General features: G+C 40.6%; 1 protein-coding gene across 2 annotated transcripts in view; it reads left to right on the forward strand.

The window, feature by feature from the left end:
• The window catches only part of RGS6 (regulator of G protein signaling 6), a 294403-nt gene that overhangs the window by 52217 nt on the left and 224055 nt on the right, over positions 1–18131 (forward strand). The window lies entirely within an intron of this gene.

Below are 18131 nucleotides of genomic sequence, written 5' to 3' on the forward strand. Positions count from 1 at the left end.
TATCTGGAGAGTGAGCTATGTGTTAGTGTGTGCTGACTGCTTGTGAGCTGCTGCTGAGCCAGCTTGGATCTGGGAGCTGTAGACCACTGTCTCTGTAGACACGTGCTAATTGTGCACCCACCGAAGATGTCTGAAAGTCTAGTTTGGGCTTTGGGAAGGCCATGTCTCACCTAGGGATGCTGAGGTTCCCCAAGATATCTGAGATTAGGAAGGAGGTTGCGGTGATGAAAGGGCTTCCTCAGGCATGGGTCTTCTAGTTGGAGGTAGGGTTTTCTTTAAATATATCACCTGTGCTGTAGATTGCCAGCATTACTGTGTTATTGAACTGCGACAAATGGATTTTGGAATGGAAGCTAGATGGGAAGAAAAAAACATTACTGATATTATTTATAAAGCCTATTTACAAGACTTACATTCTCTGCCCTCTTTCTGCCAATGATATTAGTGTTGATGAATTCTTATTTAGAGAAACACGGATCTTATTACATCAAGGGGTAAATATGCAGTGTGATACATGGGGGTTAGCTGTGCAAGTCATTATCTTTGACATGCTGTCTTTAGCGCTGCTAGTCCTTCTCAGCAAAAGTTCTTTTCTATATATAAGTAATTTTAGCTGAAGAAAAATGAGGTGATTACCATGCCCTCAGATCTCTTCTAATGATTTTTGCCAGAGTCAGAATAGACCTTCATAAGACCACAGAACAGGTCTTAAGAAGGAGGTGTTTGCTAATTTTGAGCATATATTGTCCCTTAGTAAAATAGTAACTGTGATGGTCTTAGATCATCTCATTTCTCTGGAGTGGTGACAAAGCTAATAAAAGACTAAATCAGGTAATGATTTTTATACAGCAAATATTTGCTGCTTAAAAACAAAATGACATGGTCACAAAATGACATGGACTTTTAAAGCCTTTTAGCACATGTAAAGCCTTCAGCGTTTAACTGATTTGTATGAAACTGAATCTTTCCCAGAAGTTTCTCCCATACGACCACACTTCATTTCCAGAAGGTAATTATACCTTTGGAGACGAGCTGAGTAGTAGGAGCTTTGTACCGCAGAAAATCCTGGAGGTGGGATTACCTGTCTAATGATGATAGCTACCCCCCTAAAGGAGCTTCTTACTGCCAGCGTTAGTGTGTCCTTGGTAAATTGTGTTTGTAGAGTTCCTTACATCCAACGATGCTCTGGAGGGGACTTGCTAACAAGAAGCTATTCAGTTCTGCCATCAAAATGACAGAAAGACCAGGGTGATTTTCCTCTTCTTGCTGGAGTTCAGCTTTGCTGACTAAAGTTAAATCACTCTGCCAAGAATGAATCATCGGTGGCTCGTAAAAATAATGTCTCCAGAGAAAATTTTTGGCCTCTGAAATAGGCAAAGCTGGGGCAGAATTTCCTCAAGGGAAGGCACTCCTTCCCAAGCACAGGGCTTCACCCTGCTTCCAATTATCCAAGCTTGAGCACTTCTACTTTGTCTGTGTATCTAACAAGTTTCAGAGTAAAAGTCTTCCTAGGAAAATGCCAAAAAATTAAAGGTATTCTTCAGCACTCTGACACTGTCTGTTAGGATCTAGCCTGCTTAAATGGGGAAACAAAGAAGTGGGTTTCCTGGGCTTTCGTTTCTGCTTTCTGCCAGCACTGCTGTGTCCTGGTCCTCTGGCAGGAAACTGTACCTTGCTTGGGGGGTAGTGCTCTTGGGAAGCCCTGTTTTGGTGTTTGGGCTGCACACTGTTGTGTTTTTTTTTTTTTTTTTTTTTCTGCCCCCAAAAGCAAAGATAGTCTTAAATGTCTAAAAACTTCCACCGTATTTGACCCCTGCATTTTGCTTAGTTGTTTTTCCTTTTAAAATTACTTTTGGCAACACTCCATGAAATTCAGCCCTTCTGATTCCTGAGAAACCAGTGCAGTGTGTGATACAAAGGCAGGATGCACGCTTGGTCTAATGTCTGTTTACTTTTTTAAAAAGCTTTGTGAAGCACAATGCTTAATATTGTTGAGGTGTTTGGATTTGTTTATATGAAATCTTACTTTATGTCTGCCTGTAAAAGGCACCAAGATGAAATTGTGAGGAAACGTAAGGGTGTGCGAGAGACAGATGAAAGACAGTGATGTACCTGAGGATGCTTGGGGAATCATTTTTAGACTGCAGTTAAACTTCAGAAGGCTGTGACTTCCAGTCCTACACTGCAAATTTAATTCAGGAAAGCCAATTTTTTAAAGATGCTACTGTTGTCAGGAGCGGCGGCTCCTGGCTCTGTACCTAGCCGAGCTTGTGCTTAAGAGGAGAAGTTAGGCTGTTGAGGCAGTGTTTGGGTACCACTTTGAGGTAGATTGTGGTACAACTGTGTCACAGTTTGGGAACCTCCGACAGCTATACCACATCTGTCACATCTTTGGCATTTGATAGAAGAGCAAAGGGAAAAATAAAGGTTGTTTTTCTGAGGCCCATTAAATGTACTAGTCTGGAGAAAAAGTAGGTTTTTTTTTTTTTCTCTCTTTAATTTTGATGATATTCTGCTGCAATGTGAATAAAACAAGTATACTACTAGCACGATGGTAGCACAAATGCACACGACCCTGAAACCTTGCTGCGAATTTCCGTTGAAGCTTTATTTAGTCATTAATAAACTTTCTTCTAACAACATACTTCTTGAGGAGAAGGTAGATAGTGTACTGATTTGCCAAGATTTGACAGTTAGTTTGCCATAAACTGAAACTTTCCCTGTGCTAGAAATCACAATATTTCAGGTTTTTCCATTCAGAACTGGAAAGAAAAGCAGCTGTTATCTGCTTGTGTCCTAACACACAAAATTATTTTGACTGTCACGACATGAAATGATATAATAATTGCATGTGTCACAAGAAGGGTGACATGGTAGCGAAACCAACTGTTTTGACTGTCAAAATATTTAGTTTCATGATATCATTTCATGATTAATTTGAATACCACTTCACTAAATATTTGCTGAAATCCATGTGTATTCATTAGGCTTTTACATGCCATCTCATTTTCACTCTCAAAGAGCAGATCGACCATGTGGAGACTTCTAACCCCATGAACATGTGAGAGTGTCTCTTTGGTCACCGTCCACCTGACGCTAATGCTGGCTCAGTCAGCTTTCATTGCCGTGGAGTCTGGTGCTGCGCTAGGTCCACTTGATAGAAAGATGGCTAAGAGAACTTGTGAGGATGTATCATTTTTGGCCTGCACAGGAGTGAGTAGAGGAGCCTAATGAGGGAGCCACATTTGGCTTTGAAATGTTCTCAGGGTTCATGTATTTCAGCTGCCGCGACAGCAAGATTTGCTCCAGTCCCTTGGAAAGAAGTGTAGGGTAATTTCAGGCTACTAGGTCTCGCAACCTGGTGCCAGAAGAATGATGCGTGTTTTGAGTAACTATTAAAATATTTTTTTCTAACGATTGGAAATGTACATCCCTCTCTGTGTCTTAGTTGGTGATTTGCAATGGGCAGTGAACAAGCCTTCGATGTCAATGCGAATGGGGCATTTTGACAAACAATGGACCAACAGTTGGCGCTCTGTTTTCGCAGGGCTGATGACCGAGTATAAAAATGAGACCAGTGGCACTGTGTCACTGTCTCATGCAGCAGAAACAGGAGAACTTACTGCTGCTTAGTCTTTAATTTTTACTGTGGTATTAGAAGACAGGATAGCAGCCATGCCTAATATGTATTGCAAGTGGGTAGCACAGTTTATCACAGATGGAAACAAACTCGTTTCATGTTCAGTAGACTATGAAATGAGTCACAGCTGTTCTCTCCCTGTTGCACAGTGACACACTGCTCTCCTTGCAGAGCATCCACAGTGCGGCTCTTTAGCCACTTGAATCCTTTGCTTGATGCATGTTCCTGAATACCTCTCTGGGAGTCAGAGGCACTGGGTCGGGTCCTATAGAAAGGACCAGTGTGCTTCATTGCTTTGGGACTTGGGTAAAGGGCTGAGGAAGGTTTTGTTTATAAAATAGTAATTTATATGCTTCTCTGTTCAGAAATTTGAGTGTAATAATACAGCTGTAAGGTGCAAAATCTCTCCAGTGAGCTTTTTTAGTGATAACGTTTACTTCTGTAGTATCTCAACCAAGTATTGTTCCAGGGTGCTTGATGGGGAAGCTCTATGCCCCAGGACTTTTGTGGCCACGTGATGTTTGAAGGCCCTGGACAAGGCTCTTTCCGCTCTCTGCCTTTCTTGTGCTGCTGTCCCTGCCTTTACTACATGTGATATACTGCAGTTTTATATTTTACCTATGGCAGTTTTAAATGTAGGCAGAGACTCTTACCCTAGTTTTCCCTGCATGGCTGCTGGTATGGCTAACTCTTGCACACCACCTGTGAAGATCATCCTCATGACTGGAAACTGTTTCTCCTTTTGGGGATTATTAGGCTGCTTATTATTAAGGAGCAGGAATAATTTAGCTCTGTTACTCAGCAATTCCAGCTCCCCTGGGTCTGAACAAACCACTGAAGACGTTAGGGTGGTATACATTAACTCTGGCTTGTTGAAGCAGTGTTCAGTACACAAGTGCTGGCTGTGAAGAGTGGTGGTAGTTCGACAGAAACACTCATGGTCCCTATTTTCTTTAATTTTGTTTCTTCCTTTAACTCAAGTAGTCATCTAGCCCTGTTTGTCTTTTAATGAGATCAGCTTTTGTTCACTATTGGAAGATTAAAAATAATCACAGTGAAATAACATTCTGATTTCAGCACCTGGTGCTGTGTGCTTGGTCTTGGATACAGAAGGATGATAAGCATTGCCTGATTTCATACAGCTACCCAGTTAATGAAGTTATATTATCCAAGCTGTGTCATTTTACATGAAAAAGAAAACAGGATCCAAAATACCCTGTGTTTCTGGACTGACCTCCTGATACAGAGTTCATCCTGTGTCGCAGAACTGTGCTCTGAATTTTCAGATCTTTTTTTTTTTGCTTAATTGTTCCTTATGCTCCTGGAAAAAAGCTTGAAAATGTGTGCAATCTGGAAAATGCCTTGGAGCATTCAGTCTGCAAGAAGTCTGAAGCAAAGTGTGAAGGTGTAAGTTTTCCTGATGGTGTTACAGACTTTATCCTGTGCTGCGCTGCTGTTGAACATTTTTTTCCAGACTATTGAGGAACTCAGGAATTTTTGCCATGAGTCTGCACAGACCCTTGCGTGGTTCAGATGGCAGTGCAGGAATTTTTCCTGGTTCTTCAGGAGCTGGGCAGAAGGCACAAGTCAGGAACTGGGGCTCAGGTGGTGGCTGGGATCATTGAGCAGCCTGGACTTGCGGGGTGAGCTGAGTGTGCCTAGAGGAGGCAGGAGCCCTGAGGATGCCCATCTGCCCTTTTCTTGCCCCGGTGGGGAGGGAGAAGGAAGCCCTGATCTGAACTGTGTAAAACTAGCAAAGTATGAGAATATAAGGGTTTCTGACTCCAATCCCTGCTTTTGCATCTCATATAATGCCTTTCATAAAGTAATCAATCTCGAGTTTAAGCCTATTTAGAAATCCTTTTCACGTTTCCAGGGTAAGCTTCTTAATGGGCAAGTTTACACCCATTTACTGCACTACTGTCATTGTCCTCTGACTTAATCATCCCTCCTCCCTCCCCAGTGGTTATGCTGGAAGAGCAATCCTGGCTTTTCTTGGCTTTCAGTCCACAGGAACTGAACAAGTCAAGCTTGTAATCTCTAGCAAAAATGTGCTCTTCACTCTCGTGATTATCCTGAAATCCTTTCTTTGCACCTTTTCCAGTTCAGATACTTCTTTTCGAACAGGAGTGACCTGATTAAAAAGCATTTCAGATGGGGCCTCACCAAAGTTTTGTGTGGTGGCATCTCTTTGGTGTACCACAAGATCATGTGTAAGGTATTGCAGCTGGAAAACATAATCCAGGAGTGCAGCACAGACTGGGATCTACCCGCCTGGGGAGCCACTCTGTGGAAAGGGATGTGGGGGTCCTGGTGGACAACAAGCTCAATAGCAGTGAACAGTGTGCTGCTGCGGCAAAGAAAGCCAACAGGATGCTGGGTTGTATCAACAAGGGCATCACCATCAGAGATAAGGAATTCATTATCCCACTCTATTCAGTGCTTGTTAGGCCACACCTGGAATGCTGTGTTCAGTTTTGGTCCCTGCTGTGCAAAAAAGATGTGGGCAGGCCAGAGAGGGTCCAGGGAATGGCCACAAAAATGATCAAAGTCTGCCATATGAGGAAAGGCTGAGAGAACTGGGTTTGTTCAGTCTTGAGGAAAGAAGGCTTAGGGAAGACCTTATCACCATGTTCCAGTATTTAAAGGGTGCCTACAGAAAAGATGGAGGCTTCCTTTTTGCAAGTGACGTGGAAAAGACGAGGGGTAGTGGGATAAGTTACTCTAGGGGACATTCCAATTGGACACATGAGGAACATTTTTCACAATGAGAACAATCAGCCATTGGAATAATCTCCCCACGGAAGTGGTGGATTCCCCAACATTGGACACTTTTAAGATTAAGCTGGACAGGGTGCTGGGCCATCTTGTCTAGGTTGTGCTTTTGCCAAGAGAGGTTAGACCAGATGATCCTTGAGGTCCCTTCCAACCTGGTATTCTGTGATCATGTAAGGCTGGCAGACAGCATGGGTTTTCTTTTCACGTTGAGCAGGTACGTTATCCTCTGTGTGATGGCTTGGGTGAAAGATGCAGAAACAACTGCTCAGTCTTCGGAACCAGAGTTGTGTCATTGGCTGCTAATTTCTCTGTACCAAAAACATGGCGGGGGAATCAACGTGGCTTGCTATTGTAAGGTTAACTAGAGGTCATCTTTATGACCGACTAGTCGCCTAGTGGTTTCTTGTGTAATTTTGGTGTGTTGTTCTTAACAGATAAATCAACAACTGCCAGCCAAATATTGGAATTATTAAATGTACAGAGCTGTAGAGTAGTGAAGTCCAAGTCAGCCTACTGTTTCAGGTAATGAAACCTCAGATCAAAAATGTACATTCATATTATATGCTGAGAGCTGCTGGGTAACTTTGTAGCTTTATACAATTGCCTTCCTTTTATGAAGGTCGTTCATATCAGTAAATACGTGGATATATAATTCTGTAAAGTTTTGAGCTATTTTCATGAGTGTGCTTTTATGTCTTCATTTTCCTTATGTCCTATCGTTCCCAATATAGCATAGGATCATTAACAAAAGCACTTCATAAAAGAAATATAGAGGGATTAATAAGTAATAGCATACTCAGAATTCAAAATGAACAAAGATAGAGCACTTGCATTTCTGTATCGTTAACCCAAGCAATTACAGGGAGAAGATACTGCATTGGTTGAGCCTGGGGAGACCCAAAGCTGTGCCTAGAGCAGACATATATTATAGATTATTTATTTATTTTTAAAGAAGTCTATAATCCGACTTGCAGTATGAATACTGCAAGTTTACCAGTTGTTGGCATTTTACGCTTCAAATACTTTACAGTCTCTAGATACCTCACTTGGTCGTGTTGCCATCTTTGAATGTGAGGGATGACAGGTTTTGGATTTTCTTTCAGTCGTTTTTTTAAGACTGCACTGCATAAAATAAGATTCATGTTCTTATGACTTTGTTTACTTTCATCTTGCTTAATTATAGGATAATGTTCACAGTGGAGGAGTACATGAGACAGTGAATGGTGTTTGCAGGTGATTAAATGTACATTGAAACTAAGACATTTGATAATTACAAAACCTGTTGGTTGTGATTGTATTCCAGCTCTGCAAACGTTATTCATGTTATGTAGAGATGGGCAAGAAAAAGGTAAACTGCAATAATTTTTATGCCTTTTTCTAGTGCTCATATTGCATTTTCTCTGCATTTGTCTTGGGTGACGCTGTAAGGGCAGGTAGGTTTATTAACAAAATATACATTTAAAAGTTCCAAAACTTCCCTTAAAGGTTGAATTTTTTAAAGTTTGGTCCTTGACTGAACATGAAACTGATTCTTCTTAAGCTGGAGAAAAATGTCTAGTATTGATTCTTAATAAGTTATGGTACATAAAATTAAATTTGCACTTTTATGAGGAAAATGCTTGATTTCTCATTTTTAAAAATCCTGCAATCCTTTTTACACAGTTCCATATTAACCATACTAAAGTCTGCAATACTTATCAAGGATAGCAGGCAAAATGGAGCTGATGTATGGTGGTATTTCAGATACAACGTATGACCACATGGTTAGGCAGAGTGTGACCCTCAAAAGGGGAACATTACAAGTGGCACACATCTTCAGTTTAGGACAGTAGGTAATGGGATTGCTGCAGTAGCCTTAATACTCTCATAACAATCGTTTTTTTTTTTTTAAAGCTTTTTCACTTGTAGAAACAGCAATCTGTTATGTTGTAAGAAATGATGCCTTCTATTTTTACAATTAAAGCTGTATTTCAGCTGACTTGGGGAAAGGTGATCTTTTTTGGCGATGCCCATCCCTTTCAGCCATCCAGTTATGTACATCCCCATTTATCATCCTCCTGGTTTGATAAACAATCCAGTGGCTGCTCTGAATACTGGAGAGTCACTCAATGAGGACTGGTGCAGGAGGTGAGATGAGAAGTTCTCACTCTCCAGAGGCACGTTGCTTTCAGAATTGTCCTGCAACCTCCATTTTCTGTGGGGAGAAGTAAGAAATGTGTAATTTTCTGTTGAGGTGGTACCATAGTTCATCTCAACCTAACTAGTGTTTTGCTGAATTTGAGCCGCCTCTGCTCTCCTCTGGCTGCTGGGGTGGGGGTCAGGGGAGAAATACTGTTATTTCTCACTGCTGTTTATAACTGCAAACCCTTTGATGCTTTGATTTGGGGAATTGGGGAAGGTTTCTGTCAGTGAGTAAGCTCTGTCTTTCAGTGTCCCAGGTGGAACTTATCTCATGACTGACTGTGCAGTGGTCTGGTGCAAATTGAGAGGAGGAGGGCGGCTACCCATTTTTAAGGGTAATCTGAAAACATTTTGCGTCTGCTACAGATTATTTTTCATTTTGAATGTCCTCGGAATACTTTTATCCTCCATCAGCCAGGTAGGAACAGCTCATCATAGTTGGATCCAATTACAGGTGTGATTCATTAACACTGGTGGAGAGTGTCGTTAGTACTTTGTTTGCTGAGGTGAAACAGAAAAAGTGGGAATTGCACAGTGACACTCACTGTCTGCCTAACCCATTTTTTTTTTGTCATAGCAACAGTGATGACACAGATCATTAAAGTAATCCTCATTTTAGAGATTATTTTTAACAGAGGGAGTGGTGCCAATAGCGCAGTGGGCCTTTGATCTTCAGGAATAGCTATTTTTTGACCTCCTCAAGTACTGTCCAAAGCTCTGCTGTAAGAATATATTCTCTGAACTGCAGAAATCCATCATGGAGTAGGGAGCATTAAGGGATAGAAAGATCACTAATTGAATCTAATTTACCTTGGGTATATGGAAGTAAATTATTCTTATTGTTAAAGTACACAGACAATATTTACAAAATGGATTAGTGATCAAAACTTTTATTTTTTAGGTTCTCTTCCCATCCCCAAAGGGGAAAAAGATGTAGGAAAAAAATAGGCCAGTGTGGTGGTGTTTGTTTTGTTTTGATCAGATTCCGAAATTTCAAATTTTTAATTTCTTCTATTGGGAATTTTGCATATTGCTTTCAGTCATTCCCCTCCCTCTGTGTTTCATTCTCTTTCTTAGATCTCTTACCAGATTATCAGCAGTTTCATGCAATGGTGCCCAATTTGAGTCCCCAGTGAGCTTTTAGTTGAGCACACTTACAGCTCCTTCTTGGGCACCACACTACCACTCTGAAGCTTGTAGTTCTTGTTGTTAAATAATGTTGGCTACTTCTTCTTTGCACTGAGTCATAGCACCAGATAGGCAACATCTGATCAGTTGCAGGGGGTTTTCTTTCCCTTCTGGCATTTTATCCCTCTCCCAATCTCATACAGTCCATAGAGTTTCTTTGCTGCTTTTTTGTTGATGTGTGGGGTTTTTTTTCCATGTGGCTTACTGGAATGAGACTCTGCTAGACCCTGTAGAAGGCTTTTGCCCAAATTTGTCCCCTTAAAGTAAGAATTTATCATCCATTTCTACACCACCAGCCCAGTTAGAACAATAATGTATCAAGACATAAGCAAATAATTAGTTGCATAGAGCTGCCTGGAAAGTGAGATCTTTTCCTGTGCAGGAAAACAGTATACCCGTACCTTCTGCCCTAACCCAGGTTGAGACTGACTGCCCTTTTTAAATTAAGATTATTCCTAAAATATAGCGATGTTATATGAACTAGTGAAAACGAAATACTGAAATTATACCTCCTACAATGGATTACACATTTTATTTCTGATACTGCAAAGCCAAGCAAAGAAGACCTCGAAAGAGGGAATTGTATTGAGCAGAGGATAATTTCGCCTTGAGACTTTCTCTGTTTTTACCACCTACTATCATTTTAAATACAGTGGCAATCTACGCTATTTAATGACTCGTTGCAAAATTTGGTATATTTTTGTGGTAATTCCAGTAAGTAGATACACTTTAAGACTAGAAGGGGCTGTGAGGTGAGCTGATTTGACCACCTGTGTATGACAGGCAAATGTGTTTTACAAAATTACTCTCTCATATTAATCCTTAAATTAGACTAAATCATTCCATCTTCAGGAGATAAAACACAGTAAGAAGACAGAAGTGATGCTGCGTAAACCTTGTTAATAAATGAGCCTATTCAAATACTGTTTTGGAGGATAACATTTCTCAGGTAATCATTTCTTCCCACCTGCTAATTAGGCTATTTATGAAATTTTGAAAGGGTTTTTATCAAAGTTAAAACTGCCACTGTGAATTTATTATCTCAGAATTGCTCATATAATCCTTCCATGGAACAGCAGCAAAGCCACTCTGCAAGGAGGTATTTTGGAGGAGCTCTGGCATGTGAATGCTGTGGTGGATGGGTACAATCAGAGTGGTCTCAGCAGCACCTTCTGAGCACTCCGAAAACGTCTAGTGGTGTAGCTTAACTGCCAGATCTGCTGCACTTCCCCACTTTGCCATTTGGCTGAATCTGGAAGTGACGGCTCACTGACTGACAGTGCTCAAAGAGAAGTCCCTGCAAAAGTTCTCGCAGACAAGTTCTTCCGGCTCACCCTGGCCATCGTTGAGCCACTGCCAGTGCAGGAGCGTGTTTGTGTTAGTGACTATCAGTGTTGCAGCAATTGGCAGCATCACCTTCATCTTCCGTGGGAATACTTTGAAAATGGCAGTATTTTTCAATACCTGCATAACTCACTAGATTGATAGGGAAGAACCATGCTCAATTTATGTTTTGTGGAGGAATTCCAGTGCCTTCTGTCCAGGTCCTCCAATGCTCAGCAAAACAAAAATCTTCGGACATGGAAGTGGTAACAAGTTTTGAGCCTGGAATGGTGCAGACTTATTTGAGATGTTGTGTGGATGCTTCATAAGGCAGCGTGAGCATAGATAAAGCTTGAGTAGTTCTGGCCCTGCAAAACTAAGTATATGAGTGCCTGAAATATATGAAAGGTTGCGTATTTGGTTTAGGTTTTAGGATTATTTAGAAATCTGGGGGGTACTGAGTATATGAGTGCCTGAAATACATGAAAGATGGCATATTTGGTTTAGGTTTTAGGATTATTTAGAAACCTGGAGGGTACCTGTGTGGACATACTTCTAAAACACATATGACAGTTGAGTATATCTTTCTTTAGGGGATTTAGTCAGCCGCAGCACCTTTTTCTAGCTGCCCTGTGAAATTAATGTAGGCTTGTGCCTTTGGGCAGGAAATTGTCTGCTGTGGAATTACACATCTGTTCAGGAACATTTAATTTTTCAGTTCAAAATTCATTTCCTTCCACTGTGGGCAAGAGCTAACTATTATGGGAAGGTAATGAGCTCCCAGGTGCTCCCACAGTCGTCATGCAGTGGAGGATGTCAGGCGTGGGTTAGCAGCTCGTGTGCGGCTATTCATCACCATCATGTTGGTCTGTGAGCTCTGGTACCTGCGGGTCCATTAGTTCCTAACTTCTCCTTTCTGCTTTTACGGAGACCTTCTGCAGAGGTGCATTGCTTTTGGGGGGAGGCCTTTTTATTTAATATCTTTTAGGGCTTTCTAATTCTGAAGTGTTTTCTTATTTTTAGGCTGATCTGATGGCAGATTGAGCTCTCCTGTGTGGTTCATGGATTTTGTTGTGACTTTTAGCCTAGCCTTTTTGTTTGTTTCTGGTATTGTTTAGTAACAGTTGTTTTTCATTCTGCTGTTATAATAAATGCTTGTTTTTTGAAGCTGTGGAACAGTTTGTAGGGATATACAAACACTGCAGCCACAGGCTATGCTTCCCTGAGTTGTCAGAGCTGAGAGCAGTGCGAAGCCCACAAAGTAGAGGTGTAGGGAAAGCATTACTTTCTGTGGTGAGTTCCAGTAAGAAACTAGACTGGGAAAGAAAGAAGCCCTCCATCTGCCCTTTCTTAGTCCAGCATATATTCAAATCACATCCTGCCTGTACTATCTGAAAGATGTGTAAGAACAGGATGTATTGCTAAGAATAAGTAAGAGTGAATAAAGAAAAAGGCAATTTTTTGGTTTGTTTTTGGAAAGACAAACAGTTTGACTACGCAGATTTTGTCAGCTGCCACTGAGATAATTGCAGCTGAGCACAGAAGCAAGGAATTGTCTTTGAGGACTTCAAGGTTTGGGGAAACATATTGCACAAACTTTTTCATTTCTTTTCCATCTTCCCTAGTTGTCCTGAGTTGATTTAAAAATTATGGTTTGAGTTTCTAATCCCTATAAACCCAAGATTTTTTGATTTTAAGTTCTAAATTCTGTCCTATTGTGGGAAGTTCATGTTAGAGAAGTCTTAAGCATTTCCACCTCAAAGCTCTGGCCAAGTTGGGGTTCAGCCGTGGGAGGCAATAAGTTCATGTGGCCACAGGGGTATGAAACTGAGCTTCCAAGGAAGCTTTCATCTGCAGACCTTGCAGGCTGAATCCTTGGGGTGCAAGTGTGTCTCATGACTTGAATACCGCAGGGTTCATTTAGCGCTATTTGTGATTCCTCTAGAAACGAGGTACTTAAGAAAAGAGGAGCAAAGCCTTTTTTTTGGCATTTTTTCTTTTTCTTAGTTTTAAATCAGTGAAAAAAACCTCCTTGTCATGTCTAATTCTTTAGTGCTGCTTTGGCCTCTGAAAAAGTTTTTTTTGCCTCTTTATTAGTTAACATTCATATGGTGCTGTTTGTATGCAGCGCTAGACTTGGTGAGATGGAACATGCCTCAGTCAAAACACTATGTCTGCAGTTATTTAAAATAGTATTAGTTATTTAAAATAGTATTAGTTATTTAAAATAGTATTAGTTATTTAAAATAAAATTTTAGGCATGAGATACTGTCTGACAGTATGGCTATGTCTGTAGTGTAGGTAATAAGAAAGCTATGCCATGGATCCACAGCTCATTGATTACACTCCAATTCCTACCTCTCTCCAGGTGTGCTTATCGCATGGTAAACAGGAGGTAGCTTACTCTGCTTTGAGTATTGCATTTATAGTAGGGTAAGAGTAGGCTAAATGTTACCAGTTCCCCAGCACCTGCCCCCAGCAACATACTGAGGGCATCCCTTAAAAGCCGTAAACTTTTTCCCTTTCTCACAGACTGTGTCTCTGCCCAGCTGCCAGCAGAAACCTTAAAAAAGCAAAACAAAAAAAAAAAAAAGTCAAAAAACCCCAACAACAACAACAAAAAAAAACAAACCAAAAAACCCCTCCACCTTGTAACATCTTTATGAAAGTAAATAACCTAGTCCGGACTGGAAAAGGATGTTTCCAGCAATGACAAATACAATCAATCTCTGTCTTGAAAATTGTGTTGTAGACAGGTATGTTCTAGGTCTGACAGATCGGTAATAAATTTGTTTTGCCAAAACTGCACTGTCTGTGGCAGAAGCTCACTTGATGGCTGCAACATGTCAGCTGTTATCACACGCTCACAATTCCTCACTTCCATTCCTGGCTCCAGTGGTTTTCTGTTGCCTGATTAAATAATACCTTAAATTAATTTTTTTAAAACTTAAAAATAATTAATAATAAATTTAACAAAAATTAAATAAGATTAAGTAAATTTTGTTACCTCAGTTTGCACTTGGCTGTCATGTCAGTTTGGATTTGTATGAAGTAAAAGTTGAAGAGATACATTTTGAACATAAATTGCACACATTTTAGGTTTCATTGCAAGACCTCTCAGAGCAGACCAAATTCTCATACACAGTCCAGAGGGAGATAAAGATGTTGAGATTACAATAGGAAGTTTCAAAATAGTATTCCCAGGAGACCTTAGCAAGTGTGCTTCCAGAAATTGCAGTGAAACTAGATGACCTGACTAGATATTTATCTAAATCATTACAGTTCCTGTTTGAAGGCAGATACAATAATGAGTATTGATTGTTGAAAATTAATCTACACTCTCAGATTTACCTTTTTTTTTTTTTTTATTTAAAGATTAAATCTGTGTGTTACAGCAAGCCTTTCTGCTCTTCTTGTCCAGTGTTTTGCTTTTCTGCATGTCTGCGCTGGGAAAGAATTCCCCAGACATTACAGTTCCAGCGTTCCTACTCTGCTATGGCTGCACTCTTTTTCCTTTGGGCACACTACTACCCAGATACATCTGTATTTTCAAGCAGATAAACATGAAAGGAAAAAAAAAAAAGTTACTAAACAAAAAGTCTATAGATAGTTTCTAAATAACAAATTTGTTCAGTGTTTTTCCAGAAGACCTGAGTACAAAATGCTCAGGTGGTGCAATGTTAACAGCTATAGTCAGTGTGGGAAAGGACTGAAGGACGCTGGAAAGAGCTGGGTGAGCTTGAGGATTAGAGCAGTAAATAAATAAATACATAAATAAATAAAAATCTGTGGAACTGACTGACTGGTCCAAGGTGCAAGCCAGTGCATGTTGAATGAAAACCATATATTTCTTCCTTCATCTGTAGTAAGTGCATCCTTTGAAGAGGATCAGAGTGTAGTAACTGTAAAAGGAGCCATGAAGGACTAATATGACATAACAAACCAGATTAAAGTAAGGTCATACAATGTTCTAGTTAAGGAATGAAAATGCTGTACATAAACATAGTTCTCCATCAGGGCCTCATCTTTAATACCTCATATTTTCAAGAAAAGTATACTAAAGCTGGAAGTGATGCAGAAGAGGGCTTGCAGGAAAGGCAAGGATCAGAGAACTGGAAAGTCCGTGTGCTGAGAGCTGGTAACCACACAAGAGAGAAGAACCTTTCAGTTGAGCAGAAAGCGTGGCTATCTGGAAATCATAGAATGGTTCGGGTTGTAAGATATCTTAAAGATCATCTAGTTCCAACGCCCCTGCCATGGGCAGGGACACCTCCCACTAGACCAGGCTGCTCAAAGCCCCATCCAGCCTGGCCTTGAACACTTCCAGGGATGGGGCATCCACAGCTTCTCTGGGCAACCTGTGCCAGTGTCTCACCACCCTCATAGTAATGGATAGCTGTAAGAAAATTTCAGCTAGGATTTTAAGGACACTTCTAAGGAGTGAGCTGCGCAAGAGCTTTCCAGTAGGAAAAACATGGAATTTGTAACTTTCCTTACAAAAGATCATCTGCAAAAGCAAGGGACTGAATGAATAGACTTGCGAGGTTTCTTCTGGTTTTCTGTCCCTAAAAATACATAGCAGCTGTTGAGCAATCTGCGAATTTGGTTGAAAACCTGTGTTTAGTTTTAGTTAGAGGGTTAGTTATTGTAAAAATGTGTGCAACTCATTTTGTATTCAGTTAATCACATCCTCTCTGTTTTCTACTTTTCCCACAGCAATTTGTGTTTTCCCAGATTGACATCTTTCAATAAGAAAAAATGAAGTAATGTAATTCCTGCCCTGCTGTTGGGAGAAACTCAGAAAAAAACAGATAGAGGAGTCTGGGGCTATAAAGCTTCAACTTCTGGACTGAGTATTTATAATTTTAGAATTTTTGCACCAGAAATCAGCTATATGCACTTGAACAAGATGAGAGAAATTGGCCATGAAGGCCGTTGTGAGACATACTCTGTTATCAGGGGAACAGAAAATCTTGACTTCAGCACTCCTATGTAACTTGCAATCAGTAATTAAAATAAAACTGCATTTAGCAGTAGGCAAGAGAAATGTTGTTTTGCTGGCAAGCTTATATCTAATTGTAATAGTGATCATTTAACTGCTTGTGTGTGCCCACATTTTTCTACCATGTATAAAATACATAGAAGTGGAGCAGCCCGGCAGCATATCATTGAGATGAAAATATTGAACTTCTGAATGCTTACTTCCAAGGGCAATCTTTGTTTCATTTTATAATTTGAGGTTGACTAGGAAGACAAATATAATAAATTGCTGGTTCTCCCTCTCTATTAGTGACTTTCATTGTTTGCAAAGATCCTATTCCAGTGGAGACAGACGGTGTTTGACCAGGCTAAGCAGGTGATCCAGTCACAAATTTTGAATTTGGCTTATACGATAAAGGGTCTGAGATCTGCAAGAAAACATGGATGCTCGTACAAAGGTTTAGCATAGAGGTGGGGGAAAGAGTTTTGTTCAAAGTGCTGATTCATTGAAAATGAAACTTTTTATGAGGATGCGTCGGTTTTGACTGTTTTCGTAAGATTTTGAGGTCTGGAATGAAATATCTTCCTGGGCACTCAACTGAGACAAAGCTGTAACCTTCTGTAAAAAATACTTTAACTGCAGAATAACCTGCTAATTAGGAGCATGCTAAGATGTAGCAGATTCCTGTCCAAATGCATGTTCTGCCCCATGCAGTCCACAGCCTTTTACCACGCTCTTCTGTGCACCAAGTTCTCTACAGGTTTGTCCTAAACCAGATTTGCATCTCTATTTCCTACTATTGTGACAGGGGTGAGGAGGAAAGTAGTGGACTTCTGGATTAGCATAGAAGGTTATGTGAGGCTCTTTCTTCTGAAAGTCCTTGTAACCCTGTAGTTTAGGGTTCCTCCAAGTTTGCATGAGATGTGTATACTCCTTCATTCTGGAAGGACTGCAGAGCTTCCTAGATGTTCGACCCCAGTTGTCTAACCATTCCTCTTGACATTTGGGAACCTTTCAGATATTGCACGCTAAAAGGTATGGTTTGGAGCTGGCTCAGAGCCGTATGGAAGGTGGCAGGATGTATTTCTGTCTCCTGGAAAATGTCTGTAGTTAGTGCTCTGTCTGCTGTTGCTCTTGTACCACCTGTGAGAGTCGGTACCTAGGCTTACCAAAGAGAGTAGTGCGGTAAGACGGTGGCGGTGTGGTAGAAGTGGCTGCTTGTAAGTCAACCCTTGCTTCCGGGCTCTAAGGCTTTTGTGGCTCAGAAACTGAAAACCAGGCTCCCCTCTCCCTTCAGAACCAGTGGTTCTCACAGTCCCGTCTGCGGGATGCAACAGCAGCAGCAGTTCCTTGGGTGTGTGTGGACAACGAGGCACTGAAGCCTGGATCTGCCTTAGAGGCACTGCAGAAATCAGTTCTATGCCAGGGGCAATTTGATCTTCAGATCTGCCAAGAATATAGCGTTTATTGAAAATGGTCCTTTTGTGAAGATAGTAATTTTTCAACTTTAGGGGTGAAAGCAAAATTCTTTTATGGTTTAAATATCACGATTCTGCACAGGAAGGATACTGCTTCTAGCGTGCTTTCTCTGTGTGCGTTATTTTTAGGCAGTGTGGAGAAGTCTGCCCAATATGGTTTATTTCTCATGTTTTTATCCTGTGGGGCTTGCTTGGCAACTTTTTGCATTCATTTTAGATGTAAATGTTGTAGAACTCTGCTTATACTTTTCAGTATTATGTGAAGCTGTGTTTCTTGTTTGAGTGACATCTCTAATTAGAGACATCCTCAGGTTTTATTAAAAACCATGAATAAGCTAGACTCGGAATTTTGGTTCTGTTGTTTGCCAGCTTGTTTCAGAATCTGCAGATATATTTGTGATGATGTTTCTTTCTTTTAAATTAATTCTAAAGTTGTTTCATTTTTTCATGTTGGTTTGCCCCCTGATTCTCTGTCAGTTTGGCAATAGTATTGATTTATTACAATCAGGTTTTTTTCTCGTATAAGTCTTGGTCCTAACTTTTCTGTTCTCACCCTGTATTA

Source organism: Rissa tridactyla, chromosome 4, assembly GCF_028500815.1.
Source record: "Rissa tridactyla isolate bRisTri1 chromosome 4, bRisTri1.patW.cur.20221130, whole genome shotgun sequence".
In the NCBI taxonomy this organism is placed as follows: domain Eukaryota; kingdom Metazoa; phylum Chordata; class Aves; order Charadriiformes; family Laridae; genus Rissa; species Rissa tridactyla.